The following is an 8,735-nucleotide window of genomic DNA, read 5'->3' as shown; positions in this document are numbered from 1 at the left end:
ACATCTACGAAGTTTTAACTAGTTTAATACGAAGATCACTATTAGCCAACATCAGAAGATATAGCCGACACTATGAAAGAACTACTTTATATATTTTGTTATTCGAAACGTCGCCTCTGCGGTATAGTGGTCAGAGTTTCTAGCTACAGATCCAGATGTCCAGGTTCGATTCCCGGCGTTACCTTCTTTTGTTTTGTGAGTGTTCAGGCCTCTCGAATATGTTTCAAAGCATGCTTTTTTTTCGAATTTATTCAATGTTTTCTGCTAATCTTCACACCACCATTGCTTCATACACATCCACTACAGAATCCTGAGGTGTGACAAGGTCCTGACCACGCAGCACATTATCATATCCTCGATTTTTAAATTGGGGATTTTATTTTTTGACACTGAACTTCGCTGGTTATGGAAAAAAGATGTGTCGGGTTTAACTTTAAATTCTAAGATTTAACGTTCTTTGCACACTAAAGAAAAAAGAAAAATTAAACCCTAGAAAATTATTTGAATAAAATAATAATTTGTTTCAGTGTGTCAATGTCACCGCTAAATATAATGAACTCTCTTATCACGTTATAATGGCCTATGACCTCAGTTACTAGAATTCCAAATATCGCGTAGGAATAAATTGGCGAATTATATTATAATATATCGCGAAAGAGGAATCTCCTGGCGGCTATAAAAGAACTGATGAACACAATATCTGCTGTATTAATGTAAACCTGAGAACAGGCAGCAATAAAACCAAACATTCTGTGGCAGTCAACAGCAACTGCAATTAGTGCAACCATGCAATATCATCTAATCATAAGCAAGTGGCTTTACAACTGACATATTCCTTATCGAAGAAACTTGGACTGTTTTATAAGAAAGTAAATACATCCTATCATAACATGAAAAATTAAATAATCAGTTAGATTTTAGCTTGAATCTGCCAAGTGTTAACTATAGAGAATTCTAGGACGTTTTCTGATACGTAATATCGTAATTACGTGAAAAAGTTACGTGATAAATCAAGTTCTGTGTTAAGCTGAGATACAAATAACTTACACATTCAAAACTACAGTCTAGACATGAAATTCATGTGTCAGCCGGTTTATTTTGTTATAATGTTGGCATTTATGTCGCATTTTACACATGTTCATTGTCACTTAATTAATTTTGATATCGTGGGCCAAATAAGAAATATTGTTCATACGGTACTTCTTCCGAAACAAAAGCAAGAATCAGTGGTTACACCCTTACCTACGGTTCGACTCTCGACGTACGGTTTGTCGACTTATATTCCGGGTTCTTCTGAAGATGACCAACAAGTCGAAGCATCAACGCTGCCTCAAGACTCAGTTAACACTACGCTTCAGGAAGAGCTGGAGTTAAGGTCAATGATAGATGCACCTCTTATAAACGGAAAGTGTGAAACCGGCTTCAAGAAGGCTAACGGACGCTGCAGAAGGACGTTTGGACGGCGCCGGAGAAGGCGTTAATATGCAGGTGGGTTACAGCATACAAATTTTACAGCTGTTTCAAATCCCCAAGGGCTGGTGTTGAAAATTTAACCATTACAAAAATGTGTATATCTGATATATGTGACCTCTACTGGCATTTTATAAGAACTACATAGGGATTTAGAAAATATTTCCTAATAAACACAATAGAGATGAAAAAATTTTCTGTACTCCATAACCAGCGAAGTTTGTGGTCTGAAATGAAGCCCCCAATTTGAAGACCGAGAGTGTGGTGATGCATCAGCTGCTGGTCTGTGCCGATGGTTTGAATTTACCGTGTGATAATGTAGATAACATAAATTTAATCACACAAACTTTAATTGAGGCTAGTAAGGGGGTTGATCTAGAAATAAGCTTAGAGAAAACTGAGCATATGTTGCTGTCTTGTCACCAGAATGCAGGGAAATTTCGTGACATAAAGATAGGTAAGAGATGTTTTGAAAATGTGGCACAGTTCAGATATTTGGGAACGATGATAACAAATCAAAACCTGATTCAGGAGGAAATTAAGAGGAGATTGAACTCAGGTAATGCTTGCTACCATTCAGTCCAGAACCTTTTATCTTCTCGTCTGCTGTCCAAAAACATAAAAATCAGAATATACAAAACTATAATTTTGCCCGTGGTTCTGTATGAGTGAAACTTGGTCTCTGACATTAAGGGAGGAGCATGGACTGAGGGTGTTTGAGAACAGGGTGTTGACGAGAATATTTGGGCCGAAGAGGGATGAAGAGACAGGAGGTTGGAAAAACTTCATAATGAGGAACTTCATAACTTGTACTCTACTCCAAGTATAATTAGAATGATCAAGTCAAGGAGGATGAGGTGGGCAGGGCAGGTAGCACGAATGAGGAGACGAGAAATGCATGTAGGACATTGGTGGGAAAGCCAGAAGGAAAGAAACCACTGGGAAGACCAAAGCGTAAGTGAGTGGCCAATATTAAAATGAATCTTAGAGAGATAGAATTGGGTGTTATGGATTGGATTGCTCTGGCTCAAGATATGGACCAGTGGAGGGTTCTTATGAACACGGTTATGAACCTTCGGGTTCCATAAAATGCTGGGAAATTCTTGAGAGGCTCCAGATTTGGCGGCTCCTCAAGAAGGGCTCAGCTCCATAAGTAAGTAAGTAAGTAAGAATATGATAATGTGATGCGTGTTCAGGACACACAAACACATACACACACATGCATAGAGAGTAGAGGAAACGTTATGACACATTTGAAATGAGGAATTAATTCAATAATCATATTATTTAATTTACACGACTTATACATGCACACATACATAACTAGGTCTTAAAGTACGAGTATTAAAAAATGGTCACCAGACTGGACGGTATTACATAAGCACGGAATCCATAATTCATGTCAATGTTATAGTAAGTGTCCTCGATATAAGTCGTCAGGTCTCCAATTGTCCTAGGTTTACGTGTAAATATTTTGTTTTTCACCACTCTACCTCAAAAGGAAATCCATAATTTTAAGTCAGGTGACCCAGGGGCCATTCCACTGAGCATTTCTTCCCGAAAACAAGGCCGGCAAAAGCTTGATCCATGCAATTAAGAGATGCAAGCAGGTGATAGGGTGAAGCTCAAGGTACGCGGGTTCAAACCCGGCGGAGGTCGTGGAATTTTTAAGGGCGGAAAAATTCAGGGAACAAGTCCTCCGGGAGGGACTTTAAGCCGTGGGTCCCGTGTCGTAGCTTTACGGCAGGTAAAAGAACCTCATGTCCCAAAGGGACCATTGAGCCAAATTCAGGACATTTCCCGTCCAACAGTAATCTCTAACGCCTCTGGTAGATGGGGAAGCATCGAGATACCGCTGAGCCAGTAGAGGCCGAACTCGCTGGCTGAGTCGGGACTGATGGTACGCACCAGTACCGGTAGGGAATAGAGACGGGTAGAATATCATAGGGGGATGCACAATGGACCAACAGTTGGTCTAAGTGCATGGGGAAACCTACCCTCTCCAATACAATACAATACAATACAATAAGAGGGTGAAGCTGCATTTCCAGAAAGTAGAGTTGACTGAAAACAGCACCTCACTTTTAGGCCGGGAACAACATAAAAGCCAGTCACATTTTATTGCTGTATTTACAGCTGTCTCACGTACAACTCACATAAAAACTTCTGAAATTTAATTTTGAAAACTCTCAGTTGTTTTAAGCTGTATATCTCTATTCAACACATCTATTGTACGGCATGTTCAAATCTATTTGGCCGTCATCAGTGCACTAAAATTGTTGGAGAAATTATAGAAATTTTATGCACTGTCCTAACTCTTTTCGAAACACTTCCCAGATTTTATGAATTTAAGTTTAAACTTCGAATTATAATTTCGTTTATTCACAGCATGTTTTGTAGACCGATATATCTATAACATATAATTATGAGCTGTGTTACTATTATGTATGTAATATATTTATGTTACATTTAATTCAGTTGAATGTTTACTTACTTTTGTGTGTCTCTCCGTTATGCCGTGTGTAGGTGTAATGAGCGTTGTGTATAGCTGGTTCGGTTTTATATGGGGCGGATAGCGTGTGTGTGCTGCTATCTAGTGTTTAAATTTTGTAATGATTGAAATATCGGTTTATATCGATGTATGTATTGTTCGTGTATAGCTTGTTTTTACTGATGTTTAGATGTGGTATTTTTCTGGTATGTTTAGTTGCAGTCTCCTTTTATTTGTTTTCATCATGTCCACTGTGTCAGTTATAGTCCCACATAAGTCTCATATGTTTTAAATTATGGCGTGTTTCCTAGGTAACGCGACAAGAAAATTGTGTGGTCTCGGATTAGACGAATATGTTTACTGGACACTCGCCTGTTTACACTCACTAACACAATCACTCGGACTTACAACGCCTTCAGACATTTCTTCTTCAACTGTTATAACATTCATGCATCGCTAACCTCGGTAATCTTTCGTATCGCTTTGTATCTCGGCTCTTTGTAATCTGGTCTCAATTCTGACCTGGTCTTTTCCTATACTTTTCCGTCGTATTAAATTGAGGGAGACGTCATCCGGGTGAAGTGATAATCCTTCTTAATAAAGCAAAAGATTGTCCTAAAAACTTAGAAGGCGGTCACGGTAGCCGAGCGGTCTAANTGAAAATAGTACTGTTACAATTTTTGAACAGAATACTTAAAAGTATCCAGGTTACAATATATGTAGTTATGTTTATATGCATAATGGTTCTCTATGTTTTGTGCGCGCCCGAAGTGAAATATTCCCGTACTGCCAGTGTTCGGTGTGAACATGGTCGTTGAAAGAAAAATGTTAAGAATATTACTGCGTAGTGATCTGAAGTTGTAAGGTCATTACTGACTCTAGTATCTCGATTCAAACTGTGTACCAGTGCCATCTTGTGGTCAGAAGTCCATCTGCTTTATGACCGTCATATCTTATGCAAGCAACGTGCTGAAGAATGGTCCTGTGTTACATAAATTTGAATTTTCCACTGTCTACTGTATAGAATACAGTAAACTCTCATTAATCTAATTAATTAATCTAATTAATTCTATGTAAGATTTGAGGTTTTCACGGCGGTGACTATGAAGAAAGCAGTCTTCTGGGATTTGGCACCGTGTATATGTGGTGTTAACCGACGTTTCAGGCCGGTTCTCACGGTCTTTCGTTTGCGGATTTCTTATATTTTTCCTTCTACCTTGAAGATTGAGGCTATACGTTCCTCCGAAACGTCGCTTAACACCACATATACACGGTGCCAAATCCCAGAAGACTGCTTTCTTCATAGTCACCGCCGTGAAAACCTCAAATCTTACATAGAATTAATTAGATTAATTAATTAGATTAATGAGAGTTTACTGTATTCTATACAGTAGACAGTGGAAAATTCAAATTTATGTAACACAGGACCATTCTTCAGCACGTTGCTTGCATAAGATATGACGGTCATAAAGCAGATGGACTTCTGACCACAAGATGGCACTGGTACACAGTTTGAATCGAGATACTAGAGTCAGTAATGACCTTACAACTTCAGATCACTACGCAGTAATATTCTTAACATTTTTCTTTCAACGACCATGTTCACACCGAACACTGGCAGTACGGGAATATTTCACTTCGGGCGCGCACAAAACATAGAGAACCATTATGCATATAAACATAACTACATATATTGTAACCTGGATACTTTTAAGTATTCTGTTCAAAAATTGTAACAGTACTATTTTCAGTAACAATCTCTCTATTAATTGTCGTTATACAGACACGTCAAGATATTACGGAAGTTCACTTTTCAAGACTATATTTTGTCGCAAGAGGAATATTTGGAATCATCGACTACTTCCTCCGGGCACAGTCCACGGATCTGGATGTGTAAGCAACGAGCTGTGGTCGAGCTGTGTTGCTACTGGACAGACTCGATACGGTGACTGTGAATTTGAGAGCGAGGATTGGCAAATCTCTGCGGAACATTCACGATGGAGGCGTTCCATCTTCAAAAATATTTCGTGTGGACCGAGGTCTAGGAAAGTGAAAGGAATATGTAGGCGGAAGTGGGGATAAACTGCTTCGTTGGGAACAGCACCTGCCGTTTTTACCACCGTTTCAGCTCGAAACGAATCATGGGTAATCTTCACATAACTATAGCTGAGACAGCCAAAGAATTCTCACGTTCGGTGGGGATAAGAGCTACTACAGAGAGAAAGTTATCTGAATATAATAAAATCATCAAACAAGAATTAAAAAACAGAGAAAATAATCGAATAGGCGAGTGGGAGTGAAGTAAGGGAAGCGTAAGATGAGAGGGAAGAAGGAAGGAGAGATAATCCGTGAGAATTCTTTGCCTGGTTCCTATGTAATTAACTAATTAACTAATAAAACCAACATCGATCATAATATTATCTGTGAAACTAACAAAAAATATAGAAATTCAGACGTCTTGATGGACCACAAAGATTAACTGTCGTATTCACCAGGGCTCGCAATAGTTAACTACCCGACTCCATATTATCCACTCCGAAATTTACCATCATATTTCTTTAAGACTTTTTTTTAATATTATACTCCCGGCTATGCCTGTGTCTACCAGACCGTCCTTTTCCTTCAATATTTCCTACAAAGAAACTTTCACTGTTGTACGTCGCTTCTGTCCAATGCGTGCTACAAGACTAGCCCCTTTCATTTTTCCTGATTAGATCATATTTATAATATCTGGCGAAAGTTACATATTATGAAGCTCCTCAATATGAAATTTTCGCGACTCTACTTTATCCCTCTTGGGTCCAAACCTCAGCATCCTGGTCTCAGACATATTCATTGACTGACCAAGTTTGAGGCACAAAACTGAAAAGGAAATTTCTTATATTTTATCACATACGTATGATTAAATATTCTTACAGCACTAACAATGAAGAGTTCTATATTGTTGGATGGAATGCCCCGTAGCCCGGTGAAAGTTAACAAATGTTTCGGATAGAAATATTACCTCTTTCTTCAGAACCGATAAGTAAATTAAGCAGGAATCCAGTATGAAGCAGGCAGATATTAGAGCTCTATTTTGAAACGTAGGCTGACTTCCAAAGGACTACATTCAATAACATCCCAGAAGACAGAATTCTCTTCATTCCGTATTGATGCATATACGAGTATACCAAATTATTCTGATTTTAGAGGCCATATCATGTGTGCTCAGTAATATGAGGTTGGCGAGCCTGAATTCGATTACAAATGACAAATTTGGCATTTGACCACACAGCGTCAAATGGTAAGATGATTAATGGATGAGAAATTGCGAGATACGTGAGAAGCAGTGATCGTGGTTTGTTTAAGGGTACCGCCCCGAAATTTGCGTAAAGTAACTGGGGGTAGCCAAGAAGATTCTTAGGATATTAGGTACCCCAGCTTAAGACGCGCCCACATTACTTGTGCTTGTTCTCGTGCTCGTGTAACTCGCTATGCTCGCGAGTAATGTGGACGATATGACAAGTCACGAGACACACAAATTTTAAATTTTAAATTTAAAAACTATAGCCAATAAATTAAAATACGACTACAGCCTATACACACTACGAGTAAATATACGGATCCTCACGCGAGCAACTGAAGTAGTGTGGACGAAGATTTACGAGCACAAGTAAAAGCCAGACGAGTCTCCCGACGAGCACAAGCCTGGCGAGGACGAGCACGAGTAATGTGGACGCGACTTTAGAATCGAAACTAGCATCATTCAAACATAAAGTAAAAGCGTCAACATTTAGGCTAACTTAGTCGGTGCAAACACAGTAACGATACACAATTTCCTTAATCAGACAAAACACGATTCCAAGAGAACATTTATGTGGATGGCAGTAGACATACCTACATGTATCGTTGTAACAACACTCCAAACTCGTAAACGTTTATTGTACGTTCGTATAAAGAACCATAACCTTCGTTTAGTCGTGAAAGTACAAAAAAACGTACGCGTAGTTCAAAATGTTAATATTCCATGTTAGGTGGGTCCCTGTCACTGCGGCATGACGCGTCCTCAGGTTGCGGATATAGGAGACGAACTCTAGTTTTGGAGGGAGGCTGTGAATATATTGAATAAGCAGTCGCGGACAGCCGACAAGGGGTAGCCTCCAGCTTTGGAGTTGGGCGTGAGGCTAACAACTCCTCACCGTAAAAAATAATTATGTTACGAAAATGAAAACAAAACCTCGGATCTGGACGGATTCCTTGGATAAACGACCTAAGCTGGCTGGAGACAACTGCATAATGAGGAGCTTCATATCTTGTACTCTTCTCTCGTGGGGTTCAGAACCAAGAATCACTGTGCTGGCGAGAGCCATCAGCTATCTAGCAGTCAGTTAAAATGCCTGTTGAAACATATCGATTTGTCTGTTGCGATCGATTTATTGGGTGGCATATTCCGCTCGATTGATTCTTATGTCATGACGGATTTCCTGATTCGTCCATTGAAACTGTTTTGATTTTTTTTTACAGTCAGTTATGGTAGACTGCGTGATCTCCTGTTACAATGTCATTATCAGATCTGGTCACCTAAAGTAACTTCGACTGTTTCAAGCAATGAAGCCTCATCTACAAATTTCTGTTAGGAAAACACCAAATTAGCCGGTCACAGTAACCGAGCGGTCTAAGGCATGCACTGTCTTCGCTCGCTTGGAAACCGGGATCCTGGGTTCGGATCTGTTTCCTGTGAGGTACGAACTGAATTCTTATATATTATTCTTATACACTGCCGGTCACGGTAGCC

The 8,735-nt window shown here is 39.4% G+C and overlaps 1 long non-coding RNA gene across 1 annotated transcript; it reads left to right on the top strand.

Annotated features, from left to right (window-relative positions):
- The first annotated feature begins 662 nt into the window (after window positions 1-662).
- On the top strand, window positions 663-8,660 carry LOC111874288. Its single transcript, XR_002844524.2, has 3 exons — window positions 663-1,488; window positions 5,745-6,106; window positions 8,465-8,660. It is a non-coding gene; the product is annotated as an uncharacterized LOC111874288 (long non-coding RNA).
- Window positions 8,661-8,735: the final 75 nt, after the last annotated feature.

The sequence above is a fragment of the Cryptotermes secundus genome, unplaced genomic scaffold, assembly GCF_002891405.2.
Source record: "Cryptotermes secundus unplaced genomic scaffold, Csec_1.0 scaffold1806, whole genome shotgun sequence".
NCBI lineage: Eukaryota > Metazoa > Arthropoda > Insecta > Blattodea > Kalotermitidae > Cryptotermes > Cryptotermes secundus.
Note: the sequence above shows the minus strand (reverse complement) of the source record. Positions and strands in the feature narration are given on the sequence as shown.